Raw genomic sequence first — 20,381 nt, forward strand, 5'->3', positions numbered from 1 at the left:
AAAAAAAAAAAAAAAAAAAAAAAAAAAAGTCTGCAAATAATAAATGCTGGAGAGGGTATGGAGAATAGGGAACCCTCCTACACTGTTGGTAGGAATGTAAATTGGTGCAGCCACTATGGAAAACAGTATGGAGATTCCTCAAAAAACTAAAAATAGAGTTGCCATATGATCCAGCAATCCCACTCCTGGGTATGTATCAGGACAAAACTATAATTCAAAGAGATGCATGCAGCCCTATGTTCATAGAAGCACTTTTTATAATAGCCAAGACATGGAAACAACCTAAATGATAAATGTCCATTGACAGATGAATGGATAAAGATGTGTGAGTGTGTAACAGTGGACTATTACTCAGCCATGAAAAAGAATGAAATAATGCCATTTGCAAAACACTGATGGACCTAGAGATTACATACTAAGTGAAGTAAATCAGAAAGAGAAAGACGAATACCATATATCACTTAGATGTGGAATCTAAAATATGACACAAATGAACTTATCTATGAAAAAGAAACAGATTCACAGATATAGAGAATAGACTTGTGGTTGCCAAGGGGGAGAGGGTGATGGAGGGATGGATTGAGAGTTTGGGATTAGCCAGAGGCAAACTATTATATATAGAATGGATAAACAACAAGGTCCTAATATTTAGCACAGGGAACTATATTCAATATCCTGTGATAAACCATAATGGAAAGAAATATGAAAAAGAATATATATATGTAAAATTGAATCACTTTGCTGTACAGCAGAAAGTAACACAACATTGTAAATCAACTATTCTTCAATTAAAAATAATCAATTAATTAATTTAAAATTAAAAGATAAAAAAATAAAAATTTGTATTTCCTAAATTCCATAGCAATGTAATGTTTGCTGTTTGTAAAATTCATATATTTATGAATTACATAGTTAAAAGTTAATTTGTACTTTTGCTTGCACATAGAATGTAGTTGAAATGATTTGGAAAAATAATCACTTCTGCTGTAACAAATGGGAAAAACATTATATGTTTAAAAATACAAATTACTCTAGTTTTATATTATGGCTTGAAATCAAGAATTCCAGACTGAAAAATACTTTTCTGAAGTTAACTAAGAATCACTTTTTTTTTCCCCACAGGGGCTTGGTCTGAAGATCTGTCTTGACCTAGGTAAAGTGAACACTGCTGAATGTGGAACTCAGGTATAACCAGTGGTGGTCATGCTAAAAAAAGCATGGGCTGTTTTTCCCCATGGGCATCTGCTCACTTTGGGGGTACTGAGGGAGAATAGGGACTAGGGGAAACATTTCTTTTTTATATATATTTACAAATTTGTGTACATATATTTGTGATAGCATATAGACAAATTAAATTTAAAATAGGATAAAATATTGTACTAAAACAGACTGCATCTGTTTTGCCTGATCATATACCACTTTCTGTAATGGTCAATATTCTCTGATATTCTTCTAACAATTCTTGGAAGAAGCCAAGCTCTTCCTCAACACAAGCTGCTTGCACTGTCACCTTATTTTTCACATGACAGTTGAAGAGGTTTAGAACGAGTCTCCCCACAATATTCCACTTTTGCTTGAGAATTATTTTGAGCTAAAGGCAATCAAGACCCTGCAGGTTCAAGATAAACTTTTGTCCCCTCTTATCTACCTAGAATAATTTATATTGGGGGTCTTTCTCCCAAAAAAGAGTTATTACCAGAGATAAATTTTATCTGAGTGGCAAACATCTAATTACCCAACATCTGTCCTTCTTATCATTCTGTAAATTACCCTCCTGTCCTTGGATGCCCCAGACACCTATCTTATTCCTCAGCTCAGGAGGGCGTGCATACCTTTCGGTCTTTGAACCTTTCATGTATGTGGGGTTGTGGATGTTTGTTTTTTCCCCTGTTCATTAGTCTCATGTTGATTTGACAATTTGAACAGCCAAAAGAACCTCTGAAGGGTGGAGGAGAATTCTTCTTCCCCTACACAGGTTTCTTTTCATCTTTAGACCTCAGCTATCTGGCTGTGTCATCTGAGGACCCTTCCTTGTTCAGCCTACTTTTTTTCTTTTAATTTTCTTAAGTGAACTTATTACAAATTGCATTGATTCACTCATATAAACATTATGTGAATGTTTCTCATACTGGAAAAAATACATTTTTGATATTTCACAATATAAGTTTAAAAATAGTATTTGATTTTTAGAATCAAAATGTCCTATGTTAAATTCACACTTCAGGTGTGTATTATTCACTGAATTTTCACCCGTGAATTGTCTTTTCATCACCTTTGTGTCTTTTACCTTTAGCTTTCTGAGTTATTTTCTTATTGGCTTATAAAGAGAGTTTATTTATTTTGAATATAGAGATGTTAAGGATTTGTCTGTTTTGTGTATTACAAATATAAATTGTTTTTTTGTCTTTTAAAAGTAATTCTCATTTAACATATAATAGTTGTTAGAATCCATCTCAACAAATATCTCTACTTCAATAGCTTGTAGACTGTGTGATGCAATAACAACCTTTATTTTCAAACTAACATAAAATATAATTATTTTCATAAATATTTATAAAAGTATTTTTGTGTCTATATAAATGTTTATTTTTACCCAACAGTAAATATTCATAATTAAAATATTGATTAATTAAGACATTCTGACAACAGGTAATCTATATTATGAAGATTTGAAGAAATAAACTGAGATTTAAGATTAAGAAGCAATTCACTAAATGGAGTCATAGTGAGTTCTTTCCTAGTGTTAATATGGCATTTTAACTTTAATATTTGACCTAATGATTTTAGTAATTATTTCTTTCAAAATATGTGTATTACAAATTAAATGAAAACTAGAAAGTAAATAATAAAAGTTTTGATTAAATAATAAGCAGAAATATTACCATAATCGTTTCTTGGTTTGTGTGCATGTATTTGCATAAAATATTTATAGTAAAACAATTATAATACACATAGTAATTTATAACTTACCCTTTCCTGTTAACAATAAAATGCAAATTTACTTCACTGTGTTAATGGTTGTCTTTATAGAAAGAAATCATTCAAAATTTTTAACAACATAGTTAAAATTGCAGATGACATATCTTCAAGTAGATAAAGTTTTTCCTCAAATCACAAACTATATATCTATCTCCAAAACATCACTTTTAAGATGGTTTCTGAGGCAATAAAATTATTTGGGGTAAAAAGGACAGAAAGAACTTTTTAGAATAGCCAAGAAAAACAAAAGTGAGTTGTGATAATTAAGGTACAATTATATTAGAATGTCATAGCAAACTGACAAGTGTAAGTCTTTAAAATTTATACACATAGGCTTAATTACAAAATTTAAAAAGCTCTGTGTCCTTTTCCATATGATAAATTATTTAAATATACATTTATAAATCATGAATGATTAAATAACTCATGTCAGAATTTTAAAAGGAGTACAAATGTATGATTGTGTTCTGAATCACAGTTGCTTGATACTTAAATGTTCATTTAATTTCCACATTCATTTAATTTCTTATGAAATTATTATATCCTGCTTAGATTGTAGGCTTAAACAGAAATACACTCTGTGGACAAGAGGCTAATTTCGGTGTGCCAAGAAGCTACATCTTTAACATATCATATTGAGATCAAGAATACCGTAGTGTAAACTCTCCAATTATTCCAGCCCCTACCTAATAAACACGGACATGGTTAAGGGTAAAGGAAGGGCTGGAATTATGTTACTAGCAGGGGGCAAAGGAAGAAGTGACTGCGGCAGATATTCCACTGTCTGTTCCATTCAATTCACCATTTCATGAAAAATGAGGCTCTCTGCAGACAACTGCCATGAATCCCTTTAAAATATTAAGTAGAAAGCAATGTAGCTCATGAATTCACTCTAATTACAGGCCAGATTGGGAGCATTTTTTTTTTTTTTTTTTTTTGCGGTACGCGGGCCTCCCACTGCTGTAGCCCCTCCCGCCACGGAGCACAGGCTCCAGACGCGCAGGCTCAGCGGCCATGGCTCACGGGCCCAGCTGCTCCGCGGCATGTGGGATCTTCCCGGACCGGGGCACGAACCCGTGTCCCCTGCATCGGCAGGCGGATTCTCAACCACTGCGCCACCAGGGAAGCCCTGGGAGCATTTTTATTCAGTGAAGTTTCCTTTGTTTTTACTCCTTAATGATCCAGAATATTCATGATAATTTTCAGTAAACATAATCTCATAAATTGCAGGTTCACACATATACAAACAAGATGCTCACACAATGTAGTCGTAAAAAACCCCAGTTACTTTAAAGCATTATAATATAAAACTTATATTTGCCATTGAGGATGTGATCAGTATTTGATAAGAAAAATCACATACCTCCATATTTCATTTTCCTACCTTCTTTGAGTAGCAAGGTGTTATCTTGTTTTAAGGTAGGACTTAAAGCACGACGGTTTCCTGCTGCAAGTTTCTGGAAATGCAACTCTACAAGAGGCAAACACTTTCAAAGCTATGGAGGAATTCCAGCCTTCCAAACTTTATTTTTCTGAGTGTCAGCCACTGATGATAATCTACAGAGAACAAAAGGTTTTAAAAGAAAAATTTAGTTTTAAATTAAAGATAAGGAGAATCAAAGAATACTAGAACCTGGGTGACCTCATAGACCCAGGCCTTCCTCTCCTGCAATCGTACTGAAATGGAAACAGAGCCCCAAAGAGTCTAAATATGTTGCTTGATAAGATATACAGTATAGTTACTGGCAAGGTCAGGTCAAGTCACCAGGACTCCAGAACCCCCTTGCAATATGTACACGCATATGGTATGCATAATATATACACACACACACACACATTCATTTACTTATATGTAGAAATGAATAAATACCATGGCCTTATTGAGGACTTTCTTCTCTTCCTGTTCCTGCTAGGACTCATGAAGTTAACAAAAGGCATGCTTAATTGCTGTGATGATACAGAATACTGGCTGTTATAGTCATATGCATTTATGTATTCCTTAAAAGCACAAGAGGGAGGAGATATGGGGATATATGTATATGTATAGCTGATTCACTTTGTTATAAAGCAGAAACTAACACACCATTGTAGAGCAATTATACTCCAATAAAGATGTTAAAAAAAAAAGTGCTTGGAATCTAAATTTTTGATTGTTTTACTAAACTGACAAACTGGACTAACCACATACAAAGAAACCCAGTATTTCATGCTTCTCTCTCCAAAATGTCAATTTCCCTGCTGTCTTCACTATGGGTTTGCCTTGACCTTTGATAGCAATACTCTTTCCAAGAAGAAACTATCTGAGGCTCCCTTATAAAAATTCTCTTTCCTTCAAAGGCCTCAAATGAATATTTTAGCTTCAGTTCCACTTACGTCATATACTCTTAATTCTAAATGACCAGCTTCATATTTACCCCATTCTGAAATAAGAAATGGAAGAAGGTATCTTTCAAACTCAGCATGCCTAGAATACATACATTTTCCTTAACGCATTCAATCCTGTGTTTGAAATCTGTTTAATAATATTGAATGTTCACTCCCCATGACTGTTTTCCCTCATGTTGGTCAAGTAAAAGGAAGATAAACAGTTTCCCATTTGTGCTCTATTCTGAGTGAATCACAAGTGATTAAATTTTTACTTACAAAATATGTCTTATTTGTGGATGCACTATGTGCTGCTGTGTGGGTATTAGGTCAGTTTATATTCCTGGAGCATCTACTAACATTCTAAGCAGAAAGCTCACACTTCCGGTATGAATACTTCATGTGCTTTGGTTGTGTTTTATTTGATTAATATTAGAAGGTTTGCTAAATATGGTTAGCATTATGAGTGTGTAACCAAGTATGAAATTAGTGGCTTGTAGAGGTTATAAAAATGAGATCTCTTTGTTGAGATTAGTAGTATAGGTGAATTGTTTAAAATATTTAGAAATCTTCTGTATCCCTGAATGGGCAGACCTTGAGCATCTTGCAAACCATGTAGTAGGTAACATATGCTAACACATATATATATGGGATCTAAGAAAAAAAAAATGTCATGAAGAGACTAGGGGTAGGACGGGAATAAAACACAGACCTAATAGAGCATGGACTTGAGGATATGGGGAAGGGGAAGGGTAAGCTGTGACGAAGTGAGAGAGTGGCATGGACATATATATACACTACCAAACGTAGGGTGGATAGCTAGTGGGAAGCAGCCGCATGGCACAGGGAGATCAACTAACACACCATTGTAAAACAGTTATACTCCAATAAAGATGTTAAAAAAAAAAAAAAAAGAATGAAACCCAAGGCTTCATGACTACTTCCAACCAATGGATCTAAGTATTGGTGGCCTCACATCGCTCCTAAGTATAAGAGAATTCTGCCTCTAGAATACTTTTTCTCTTCTTAGAATGAATCATTTAAGTAAGTTTTGATCAGAGCACATAAAAAGGAACAGTCAATTTTTAAATCAAGCTTCCAAAATTGAATGCATGTAAGTGTTTTATACCAGCTTGTTAAAAAAAAAAAAAAGTGTGATTAACAAATATCAGCATGGTGGTAGTGGAAGGATTTGGTCTTCGGCTTTCATTCATTAGTATCTGAAGAGATCATGGAGAACTGTAACTCTAAACACAGGCTACTCCTATTATGTATGAAAATGACTCAGGCCAGTTCACAATAGAATAACCCTGAAATCGTACAAAACAAAGTTCACTTGTCCCAAGCTTCCTGAATCACGTATTTAAGAAATATGCAGAGAAGGCAGATGCTATCAAGTGTTTTCCTACGACTGACTGCTTCATGTAAACCTCCATTAAATAAATCCAGTATGTCCTTTAGATACCTGCTTCCTATGTTCAACAGGAATAACCTAACACAATTATCTAAGGCATCAGTGGAGTCACGGTTGTTCGCTGGGAATCATGTGAGCAAGCAAGGGGCCATGAAATCATATTTAGTGGTTAACTGGGGCCTGAACTCTAAGTTGCTAATCCCAAGGCAGAAATCAGACATAACTGAAATCAATACCATCGATTTACCACACATAGTTAGGATCTTCCTGTCAACACAGTTTTACCTAAGTCTCTATTAAAGCTGCACTGCCAAAGCACTGGGGTAGATTGACTTCCCTTTCATAATGAAAACAATTCTTCAATAAAGTGTAGGTTCACAGCGAGCACTTTTGAGATTTACTTTAGTCCCACTTTTTTTTTTGGAACTTACAAGAATTTGGAATATTTGTGATTCTTTTATGTTTTTCATTGGAATCTTCAGTATAACATTTCCTTTTTCATAATAGGCATGCATAACTACTTATGTTAAGTATAAAATATTGGGAAATTTTTGTTGAAAATAAAAAATGACAACTAGGAAATATTTATCCTACATTTATTCCAGTTTTATTAACGTGTATGCACCGACTTAAATAACAGAAAAATCTTTTACTATTTCCACATAAATGTGTATAATTCTTAAACACTTCTATGACATTTATAGTAACAACAATGGTTTATTCAACTGGTTCAAAGCTGTTTCCTCTAAATTAAAAAAATTATTCATTAAGTCCTATATTATCAATAGATTCCCAAATTCATTTCTTATGAAAATATTCTTCCGAAAAGTTTCTCAAATACTTCTTTTCATTAAATACTCAAGCTTTACATCTTAGGAGAAAAGTTTAAAGCGACTGAATAAAAATTGATTTGTGGCATTGCCTTACGAATGTAAGTTACTTGAAGGCAAGCATAATATTTCCTATAGTTACTAATATGCAATCAGTACTCTTTAATATTTGCAAAACTAAGTTCATAGCTAGTTTGCATAACAGATAAGAAAATGCATTTTAGGGCACATATTATTTTCTTACCTGTTTTAGAAATCTATTAATTATTTATGATACAAAATATATTAGCTAGTTTAATTTAGATTGAATCTGTGAAAGGTTTTGAATTCTAGAAGCCTAAAAATGGGAATATACTTGTAGGCGTTAGAATAAACCTAAATCAAGTGATGCTTTATTTAAACGTACTAAGAAAGAGAAGTATTACCCCCTCACCCCATATACCATTATCACTGCTTCGTCCTTCTAATTTAAGGCTCTGATTCTGATTAAAATGAAAATATTGAGATGGGTAATATTCTTATTTTTTTTTTTTTTTTTTTTTGTGGTATGCGGGCCTTCCTCTGTTGTGGCCTCTCCCGTTGCGAAGCACAGGCTCCGGACGCGCAGGCTCAGCGGCCATGGCTCACGGGCCCAGCCGCTCCGCGGCACGTGGGATCCTCCCACACCGGGGCGCGAACCCGGTTCCCCTGCACCGGCAGGCGAACGCGCAACCACTGCGCCACCAGGGAATCCCCGAGATGGGTAATATTCTTAAATTTATATTTAAGATCAGAGGATTAAACTCAAATTCTTAGCTGGTGCAAGGACATGTGATACAATATGTGAGTGAGGGTGAGTGTAAGAAATAGAAATGATATTAATCATTTTTGGAATAGCAAAAATAAGAACAAGAACAAAATACCAAATGTATTTCTAGGGTAGACAAAAAATAAATACTTCTCAAATTTAAAAATCCAGTCCCCAAACTATGAATATCATTGATGTATAGCAAACTCTTAAAAAATGCAACAGTGCAATTTTTTGGTAGATTGATAAGAAAGTTCTGAGAGCTTGAAAGATGATTCTTTTGTTGGAATGATAAGGACTAGAAGAGTGAGGATACCGAGGGACCCACCCACTTTGAGGATTAGTTTCACATTTAAAAAGCTTTAGTGAGACAGGTGTAAAGCAAATGAGAGACTAGAGGCTACAATTACTCTGACCCAGTTAGACTATGGAGAAAATAAAGAAGTATGAGTTGGTTCATGACACAGGATTCACTTATCTTTTCCAGAAGCAGCCTCCCTGATAGAATGAAGGAACAGTCTACTGAAGACTCAGCTAAGATATCACCTTTGAAATATCACTCTGCAAGGTTGGGGCACTGCCATCTAGAATGCAGGATATGCACTGAATTGCCAGCAGCCAATGCATGGTGTACAACACTATCCAGGAGAGAATAGCAAAGGAGAGGACCTTCCCTCTACAGACTCACTGCTCCATTTGGGGTTCTCATTCCAACAACATTAGGGAGTGCTGGATTAGGAGTCCTGTTTCCTATAAATGAACATATCTGAAAAGAGACATAGTTGGAGGACACTGCCTGGAAGTTGCAACTACCATCTGACCACTTTAAGCTCCAATTATCAATAGGTAAAGGAAGTTACATTATTGTCTGGGGCATTCATCCTGAACTACAATATGGATATAGGGTTTTAAACACAAAATAGGGCAAAGGTAATATGTCTGGGGTCTCGTAGATTCCCTGCGGCCATCACTTTTTGCATACCATGCTCAGAAATAACTGTCAGTGAACAATTACAGTAACCATAACCCAACTAATACAAGACCACTCAGGCAACCCAAACCAGCCAAGTTACTGGTTAGAAAGAAGGGAATACTATGATAGGTGGTAGAGAAGTAGATGACGATTAACAATTACAGCCTCAGAATCAGCCTGCCTTAATAACTCAGAAAACTTTGTATTTGCTTTTTAGCTTTCTCCACTTCCTTTTTCCCTTTCTCCTGTCCTGGAATTACATCACACAATAAATAAAGCATCAACACTAAGTTTTATTTCAGGTTCTATCTCCTAGGGAACTCAAAAACATTCCCAAAGAACAAAGCAATATGAATAGATTGTAGGCAGTTCCATAACTAAATACAGTACAGAAAATGAAAATCTATTTAGTATAAATCCAATAGGTGGCAGTCTGGGAAACAAAGACTTACATTTATCTACGTTAATCAAATATCTGGTTAGGTATAAGATAGCTATAGTCTTTATCGTTAACATTTTTTATGTAATCAATTTCTCATTTTAAACAGTTTTAATTCAAATATATTTGAAGCCCAGATTTTAAAAAAAAGTAGAATTTCAAGCACAGAAATTCTACAGAATAGAAAGCACATCTTCTATGTAGCAAGCAAATCAAAGCATAATTAATACAGAACAGACAATGGATCCTCTTTACAAAAGAAGTCTCCTGGGATCATAAGTGCCCTTTTAACTATTGTTCAGGTTATAATAGACTTCATTATGCAACCTCCAAAGATTTTTCTAAGGTCAAGAGAAGTGACTCTGTGTGTGTGTGTGTGTGGTGTGTGTGCTGTGTATGTGTGTGTATGTGTTGTGTGTGCTTTTCCCCTCAGCTTTCTAAAAGCTCATTTAAACTCTTTGTCCCCAAGATCTCTAGAGATTATACCCTAATCTAAGGGCTGATAAAAATTTTGAAGTTAAATCACCTTATTGTAACACTCCACAAGCAGCCACTGGTGCCAATAAAATGTATAAGGTTTCAAGCACTTCTTGATATTTAGTGTAAATACTTCTTCATGAATTGGGGAGAGAAGGAGTCAGGAAATAGGGGAGGAGGAAAGGATAAAAGGTGCATTAAATAATCTTATGGATAATTTAAAAGAGTATTTCAAACAAAGCCCACACTTTTTTTTTTTTTTTTTTTTTGCGGTACGCGGGCCTCTCACTGTTGTGGCCTCTCCCGTTGCGGAGCAGAGGCTCCGGACGCGCAGGCTAGCCCACACTTTTATATGGATAAACTTGCCTACTCTTCATAACTCTCCCACATACAATGTTTCACTAATTTAACAAAATTTCTGTAATATCCTATGTAGTATTTTGCTTTTATCTCTATCATCTGTAAATGTTACTCTATTATTCCACTTCCTGTTTATTCTTTCAATCAGTGCATGTAAGTTTAAAGCCTAGTATATTATGCACTTTCTATTAAATACCGGATATTCAGTATTCCTGCCATAGTAGTTTACAACCTAGTAAGAACATAAGCACTTATTAAACTTGTCTTTATTTCATGCTTTTGTCTTAATCATATCTGTTTTGTTCACCACTATATTCTTAATCACCAATATACTGCTTGGCACATAGTATATGCTGAAAATATTTATCAGATGCATGAATATATAAATTAGGGAACTGATTTTGTATTTGTTTGTTGTCTTTCCAAATGGATAGCAGTATTTAATGACAAATTTTAAAAATAAAAATCTGAATTTACTCACTTATATAACTTCCAACTTTATTATAGGTTACATTTTACTTATATCTAGTCCATTTCTGCAACTTCTATTCCATTTCTTTGAATAAGTTGCCAGTTTCTGGCAACTTATTTTATTTATTTAATTAAAATTTATTTAAATTATTTACTTAAATTATTAATTTAATTTATAAATTATTTACTTAAATTTTAATTTATTTACTTATTTAATTTAAAATATTTCTATTTTTATATTTTTTATTCTCTTCTTATCTCATATACATTGCTCCTTTTTATTACACAACATTTAAAGAATTTGTTTCTGGCTATTATCTGGTATATATATTTTTGAGGGACACTTTGAAAATCCAACTTACTATTTCCAAACTTTGTTTTTACAATTTTGCTTGAGATTGCACTGATTTTATACACTGTTATAGGGGAAATTAAAATTTTTGTAATATTGAGCTACCCTATCCCAAAACAAGGTATATGTGCTCCTATTTTACTGTTCATTCATACATAAGCAAATATTTTCCATGATAACAAATAGGGAAATTAAGTCAACATTAGTCCACCTGCACTGTTTTAGCATCTCAGACTGACATGTGACTCACATATGACACCAACAGAGTGATTTCCCATACTTTGTTTTCCATCATTCATTCCAGGCAATGATGTCATGAGTAAACCAGGAAAGGCAAATGGTATATCTAACTTTTATGATTAGTCAACACTCACTTGGCCATAACTGAAGGGAAAAGTAACAGATCAGTATTATCCAGAAGCTTTCTCTGACCTGCAGATTTAATTAAATATTTCACGTATAACAAATTCTCTACTTTATCGACTTGTCTTTGTGTGCATGTGTTCACAGCAGAAATGCCTGTGAAATCCTGAGAGATCTCCCAAGATAAAACTAATTGAGACAGATGTGGCTCTAAAATTGATTTCTAATTATCTTATCTGTGTATGGCTTTTTTTGTCATTACAGTGATACTTTAATAATGAAAGGACTTTCTCTCACTCTCTCACATACACATGCATGCTCACAAACGCACACACATACTGCCTTCCAGTTCCTTCTGGCTTGAAATATTTCTCCTGAATTAGGTTCATTCATTAATGGAATGGTTTATTCATTGTGATAAGTATACCATTCTAATGTAAGATGTTTTAATAGAGAAAAGTGAGAGGAATATGAGAACTTTCTACTGTCTTCTCAACTTTTCTGCAAATCTAAAGCTATTCTAAATTTCAAAAAGTTATTAGAAATGTCTTGGCATTAAGTATTTAGCTTATTAAACCTATTAATATAAGGAATGTAAATAATAATATTTTTAATGGCAAACTGCTTGCATTCCTAAAGGTATACAAATGTGGTCATGCTATATTATTAATTGAACATACTGCTAAATATTATTTGCTAATGTTTTTAATTCAATATTTAAATATGAACTTAATTTATAACTTTCTTGTGAATGACATGTTTGCATGTGGATACTCTCTTGTAAAAAAATTGGGGACACTGTATTTTTTCATCTAGCTCTAATAATTTAAATTGTATAATTATGTATCCATTGAAGGTTTTTAAGTATTCACCTACAGAATGACCTAGGCATAACATTTTATCATGTTATTTGGGGAAGGAGTATCAGATTATAATTTATCGACATTTAAAAATTTCCTTTTGTGATTTAGTCTTCTTAGATTACATATATTTTTAATCATTTTGCTAACATATTTATGAAACTATTTATTTCAATTATTATTTTAAAAATTAATAATATTTATTAACACAGGGCTGTACAAAACATTCTCATAATTACGGTATTTTCTATCACTTATTTTCTAATTACTTTCTCACATTTCACATTACTAATTTTATTTTAGTTTTATCCATCTCTGTCTCTATTTCTTCATTTGTATAGACTAGTGATTTTCCTCTTTAATGGTTTGTTTTATTTGTAAAAATTATACAGCATTCATCGAATTTGCTTTTCATCCCTTTTGGATTCATATATTCATCTGAAAATAGAGCTTTACGTCTATATTTTGCCACACTATTTTAGACCTTGAGGAGAAATGACCCAGCATGAGCCCTATCTTCATGGAAGCAGTAGTCAAAATACAAGAGATATATCAATCACATAAGCAAGCAAAAAGTAAGTATAGATTGTGATAAATCCTTCGTAGGAAATATCAAGGATTATATAACATAATCATTTAATCTAGTTAGAAGAAATGGAGGGATAGGGTAAAAAATATTTCTCTGAGGAATAATTTTTCAATATTACAGAAATTTTATTTCTGACCGTGTGCCTAGAATAAAGAAGTAGTTCTTTTTTTCACTGTTTGGAGATGTATACATGCATATTTCAGAGTATATTACTTTGATAAAAATTAAAAATAAGAAAATAATATATATCTGCAATCAATCTCTTCTGAGGTTTTAAGTTTCTAGTGCCGATGGTAATATATTGCTGTAGATATTATTCCATTTTTTTAACCTGATAAATTCATTATTTAACTAATATATGGTAAAAATAAGTTAATTCCACAGGCAACTTCAATGGGTATATTTGATGCATTTAACCGCAAAAACTTGTCTTTATATTACAATTAAAATAGATCAAAGTAATGCATATATATTAGATCATGAATGTGTATATGTATGTGTATATAGTCATAATCTAAATATATACACACACCACAACAGAATACTAATAGTCTTTTTTAAGCCTGACAACAAAATGTATTGTCAACAAAAACTGCATTTAGAAATTTATTGTCTCCTCTGGTTTTTACTTCAGAGAGCTCCAAAGATCAAATGAGTATTTCAATATTAATTAACCTAGTCTAGACTTTAAAACTTCTTTGTCCTATTAAGGAAGTCAGGGTGAAGATTTGGAACTGATATACTTTTCTCTGAAATACTTACCAATGTATAAGGCATTTTAATTACATGTATTTTTTTGTTGTTTTCACTTTATGGCTCATATCAGATTTCACTAGAAAGCATTAATTTTTCTTCATTATTATGAACAACTATAAATGTTACTGAAAATGTCATAGTGCATTTACTATATAACATAACTGCTGTTATTTAACTTCTACATATTTAACTAAAGTAATCTAATGAGGAACTGAATCTGTTTTGTTAACTGTATATATTATTAATTATTATTATAGTCATTATTATAAGGAAGCCATTGCTATATTACCATTCATAAGTGATTGCACATTAAAATATTCAAGTAAGTTAAACAGCCTTATAAGCATTTTCTCCTGGCACAATATGTGCAAAGAAGGATGCAAATTATGTGGTTAGTTTTTTTGCCAATTCCCTTTAGCAAAGCAAGCAGCTTGTCTTCCTCTTATGTAATGTCCGTTTTTAAGTGTGTGTTATTAAATTGAGTAATGTTAAATAAATAACCATTATAAGTTTTAAATTTTTTCATTTCCTTATAGCTATAAAATTTAAGCTGTGTTATCTAAGTACCAAATTTAAGCCAACTTAAAAAAAATCCAAGGTTTGTCACTGGATAAAATGTAAAAATTAATAATATATTAAAATGAACAAAATCTAGAATTCCATATGTCAAAAGGTATTTTATGTTAATTGGTGATGTTTTACCTATACATTTTCTAATATATTTATGTTTCACTGTTCTTTCAAATGTATATTTCTTATTATGATGACATAAGATAATATGATAACAAAAGTAAAACAATGAGAACATCAGCAAAACTCAGCCGAAGGAAGATCACCTGATTAAGTAATGTACCAGACCCTAGCTGGAACAGGATATCCTCTTTCATTTTTTTCCAATAAATAATACTTTATTATTTTACTTTATGTCATATGCTTTTGCTGAAAATATCTAGATGAAATCCAAAAATTATTGACTTCAAGAAACTAATGAAAATAAAGTCATATAATGCAGAATGATTAGGAAAGCATCAAGCATACAAAGAAGAAAGGTTGTGTGAATAGTGAAGGCTTAATTTCCACAAGTCACAAGAGGTGACTTCTAAACTGAAGTGTTATAGCAGAGGTGATAACTAGATAAAGCAAAGAGTGAGGTTAATCACTAAGGTCGGTCCAGGAGGAGTGATAGCCCAAAGACATGACAGGTTTACGCATGCACTTGCTTTTCTTCAATTAGTTTCGCACGGTGGCAACATGAATTTTGAGGATAAATCATTCATATTGGAGATCAAAGAGTTTGCTCATTAGTCTATAAATGATCTTATAAACTATGTTTAGAAGGTTAGATAAATTAGAGAATAAAGATTTCATGAAGAAATATGAGAAGAGTTACACAACACAGTTTGAGTTGTATAAAGAACATCTGAGCAGCAATATGACAAACATTCTGAGGCTTTGAGATTAATAAGAGGAAATTATTGCAAAATGATTATTTTATGGGAGACCAAAGGGATTTGGAAACAGTAAGGTAGTAGAATTGGTAACTTGGTTGAATTTGAATATTAAGGGTAAAGGAGATAAGGAGTCAAGGAGGAATCCAAGGTTGTGGTTTGACTGCCACAGGATGTAAAATAGGAGAACATGTAATCAGAAATAAAATATGACAATTTCTCATTCCCATACTTTGAGCTGGTGGTACCTACACAGGTTATTATGTCAAAGAGGAAGCAGTTTTCACGGGTCTGGAACTTAAGAAAGAAGTTTGAGTTGGAGAGAGAGATTATATAATCATGAGCACATAAGTGATATTTAGATATGAGCACGTAGCACAAAACAAGATGACTGAAGGGAAACTCTGGTGAATCCCATCATTCAAATGTCAAATGAAGGAAAATAGGTTCACAATGGAGCAGGATAAGGAACAGCAAATAGTTTAGGGGTTAAAAACGGTGTCACAAAAGTCAAGACTACAATTTTTGAAACAGATGGGAGTTGTAATGGTGCCAAAAATTCAGGAGAGAGTGCATATATTAATTTCAAGAATTGTCTGCTGCACTGGCCACCAGGAGATTATTGATAACCCCAAATTGTTTTGTAATGAAGAAATGGTTATTAATGAATAGTTATGTGGGCTTAGTATCGAATTGCAGGTGATGAAGTAAATGTATTGATTGTCAAGATTCTCTTCTGAAAAGCTCAGCTAAGAAGGGAAGGTGAGAGATGAGGTACTGGAGTACTGTTTCCCAACTTTTTCACATCACAACATTCAATAAAAGTGATACTATTTGCATGGCACACTGAAGAAAACTGTGGGGGAATTTAAGAAGACATCCTCTAAATGTGGGAATTTAGGGACATATGTAGGGAGCTTGTTAAAAAATATCAATCATGTTCTCTTTACATCATACAATTATCTTAAGAACAATGAAATATAACTTATTAGGAAAAGTATTGAAAACTGTACTTGGGTCAAATGTGCCAATGAAATCATTTCAGTATTTAATTTTAGGAAGTGAAAAATGTGAGACTGCTTACACAAACATATTTTTAGCACTGTATTTTCTTCTTAAATGAGTAAATTCTATTCCTGATCAAGAAATGTAGATCATGAACTTGAAATTATTTACCTTGCCTTTCCACACAAACCTGCTGCTACCTTGGACCACAGATCTTTATTGACAGGTGGAATATAAATTTTCTAGCAGCTCCATGGCTGGGGCTCTTGTCTATCATCAATAGTAGTGCTCTTTGCAGCTGGCTGCAAAGGTTAAGTTTCCAAACTTCATAGTCTTTCCTTGATCACTTTGGCACGATTTCTCCTGGATGTCATCATGCACACCATAGAGCATGTTCACAGAACCTGATGAGTCTTATGAAACCCAAGTAAAATGGTTTATTGCTAAAGGCACCTAGCCTATGATATCCAAACTACTCGAAGTTCTTCCAGGTTACCCACTAGACTTTGGAGATAACTATTTCCAGTTGTATCTTAAATTTAATTGCAGCAGTCCAACTGGAATATCCTTTCTAAAGGGGGACATAGAGCTGAATATTTTTTGTTTTGTTTTAAATTAGAGAAATTTAAGAATATATGCAGGACATCATGTAATTTAGAAGGAAGATGGAAGTATTAACCACTGATAAAATTGGAGGGCAGGTGGGAAGGATCAGAGAGAATAGAAATTTGTTTGGCAGGTGGAATAGAATAACTTAAGTGACGCTCCAATTAATTGACTGGTTTGTTTGCTTGTTTTCTGTTTGTTTTTGATGAAGTGGTGATGCATTTGAGAATGATGGAGTGATGGTATGATAGAAGAATTGAGGAGAGTATTAAATACTTGGAATGACTTTTCGGAACATGGTATGGATAATGAGGAGTGTTATATTAAAAAGTGCTAAGTGATGATGCAGGTTAGGAAAAATGAATTCAATGTATCACTTCATTGGACTGTGCCTGTGTTTGGGAGCGGGTGGTGGAGGTGAGTTTTAGTAGGTATAAGTGTGGGTGTGTTTATGTATTTCTTCAGTAGGATTTCCCATAGAAGTTAATTTCCATATGTTAGATCTTTACAAGGCTTGGGGTTTGTTTGGGGAGATATGTTTACTGAATAGAGAGCGAAAAAGCTAATGATAATACAGAGGGAGGGTTGAAAAGTGTGATCTAGGCCACTTTGGGAAAGAAAAAGGTTAAGGAGAGACATTAGGAGAAAAAGAGGTGACAAGATTTGGAGATACTGATGATGTCAAACTAAGAGAATAAGGAAGTTAGAAAATCATTGTCCTTGTATTCAGAAATTGGAATACTGTTAAGTTTTCAGAATAAATATGACAAACATTAAAGCCTCTAAAGGAATAGAAGGAAAAATAAAGACTCAAGAAAAGAAAGATTTTACCCTTATTTTAAGCTATTTAATTTTACTATTTTTTTGTATAGGCTACATCTAACACTAAGATGCTGAATAAATACAATCCTCTTCTGTTTCAGAAGGAGAGAAGTGACTATTGATAAACAATGACAATAACGGCCACAACCAAGCCTCTCAAGATCAATGCCACGAAGCAAGCCTTTCTTTGCTCCCCGGAGAGGGGTCATATATCATTGTTCTGGGTTCCCATCAAGACTAAAAGGGAAACTTTCATAATATCCCGAGCCCCTGATGTCATGCAAGTGAAGGAGGATGTCCTCAAATTCCTTGTAGCGGGAACCCGCTTTGCTAAGGCATCAGCCTGGACTACCAAATAGAACAGAAAGAACATCTACAAAAGGAAAAGTGATGGTAGTACCTTTAAATCTAAAGAGAACCTGCGGGGAACTTCTGCTGGCAGCTCACCCCGTTGTTACCATTGGAAATCCTCTAGGAAGACCATCCAGGGAGCTGTGCTGAAGTTTACTGCTGCCACGGGCACCACTCCTATTGCTGGTGACCTCGCTCCCGGAACCTCACTCAGCAGAGCCAGGCAGCCTTTCAGGAGCCGTGAATTTCGGTGGTGATGGACCCCGAGGTTGACTACCGGCATGCGAGGCATTTTCTGTGAACCTGCCTACAGTACTCTGGTAACACACACTCTCCTTTGTGCTGTGTGGACACTGCCACCAGGGCTAGCACGAGGGAGCTATCTCTGGGCCGAGGCTGCGTGCCTGGGAGTTCTGCGCATGCGTGACCCCCCTCTCCCATGAGCACCTGCTGGAGGTCACGCCTCAGCGCTCCTGCTGGGAAGACGCTGGGGAGGTCGTAAAGGAAGAGCTGGCTGCCGCCGTGAAGGTCCTGCTACAGCTCCTGAATTTACCGCTACCTAACCTGAGGTCGGGACAGGTCTGAAGGCGGCAGGCGCCATCTGTTCCTTTTCAGCGGTTCCCTTCTGAGACTGGAGCCCTCAGCCGGCCCTGAAGACGGGTCCGCAGCTCCCACTTCTCGGGCCTCCGATAGGTAGGGATGACCACTGAGTGGTATTTTTATTTTTAATTGAGGTATAATTGACATATAACATTATACTAGTGTCAGGTGTATAACGTTATGATTGTATATTTATATACATTATGATATGGGCACCACAGTTAAGTCTAGTTCATATCCATCACCACACATAGTTACAATTTTTTTTTTCTTGTGAACTTTTAGGATCTACTCTCCTAGCAACTTTCAAATATGCAATACAGTATTATTAACTGTAGTCACCATGCTACACATTACATCCCCAGGATTAATTTTACACCTGGAATTCTGTACCTTCGGACCCACCTCACCTATTTTATTCACACCCCCCTTCCCTTTGGCAACCACCAGTCTGTTCTCTATCTAAATTATTTGTTTTTTTCACTTAGCATAATTCCCTCAAGGTCCATCCATGTTGTTGCAAATGGAAAGATTTCATTCTTTTTTATGGCTGAATAATATTCATATATATGTGTATGTGTGTGTGCGTGTGTGTGTGTATTAGATTTTCCTTAACCGTTCAACTATAGATGGCCACTTAGGTGTTTCCATATCTTGGCTATTACAAATAACGCTGCAAAGAACATGGGGGTGCATATATCTCTTTGAGATAGTGTTTTTGTTTTCTTTGAATAAATACCCATAAGTGGAATTGCTGTATCATTTGGTAGTTCTTCTTTAAATTTCTTGAAGAATCAATATACTGTTTTCCATAGTGGCTGTACCAATTTACATTCCCACCAACAGTTCACAAGAGTTCCCTTTTCTCCACATCCTCACCAATATTTGTTATGTATTGTCTTTTTGATAATAGCCATTCCGATAGGAGTGAAGTGATATTTCATTGCAGTTTTGATTTGCATTTCCCTAATGATGAGTGATGTTGAGCATCTTTTCATGTACCTGTTGACCATCTGTATGTCTTCTTTGGAAAAATGTTATTCAAATCTTTGCCCACTTTTTAAACTGAATTGTTTGTGGTTTTTTGCTATTGAGTTGTGTGACTTTTGTTATGTAATCACCATGGATATTGAAATTCTCAGGATGATATGAACTTTTTTAATAACAAAAATAATTTAATCCCAGGCTCTTGTTATATTAACATTGTATCTTAAGCCTGATGGTTACATCAGCAGCCCTGTTAAAAAAGAAGTTGGTTTTAGATCTACCTGAAAGATGTCCTGCTTGAGATTCATGTCACTTTACCTCCAAATCTCTCGGGGTCCTTCACTACATATATGTGTGATGGAGGCTCTGGTTCATTACTCTTCAGGTTGGATGGGAAATAGTGAAGAAGTTTCACTCTTTGTTACAGGGAGGCCTCCTCTTTTCCCAGTATTCCACTGTGACTAAATTCCTAGGGGTTCAAAGTTTCACCCTCTGTTCTGGGCATCTTATAACTGTTCTCCTGGGTCACTGAAAAATATTTAGTCAAC

This window comes from Physeter macrocephalus, chromosome 4 (genome assembly GCF_002837175.3).
Source record: "Physeter macrocephalus isolate SW-GA chromosome 4, ASM283717v5, whole genome shotgun sequence".
In the NCBI taxonomy this organism is placed as follows: domain Eukaryota; kingdom Metazoa; phylum Chordata; class Mammalia; order Artiodactyla; family Physeteridae; genus Physeter; species Physeter macrocephalus.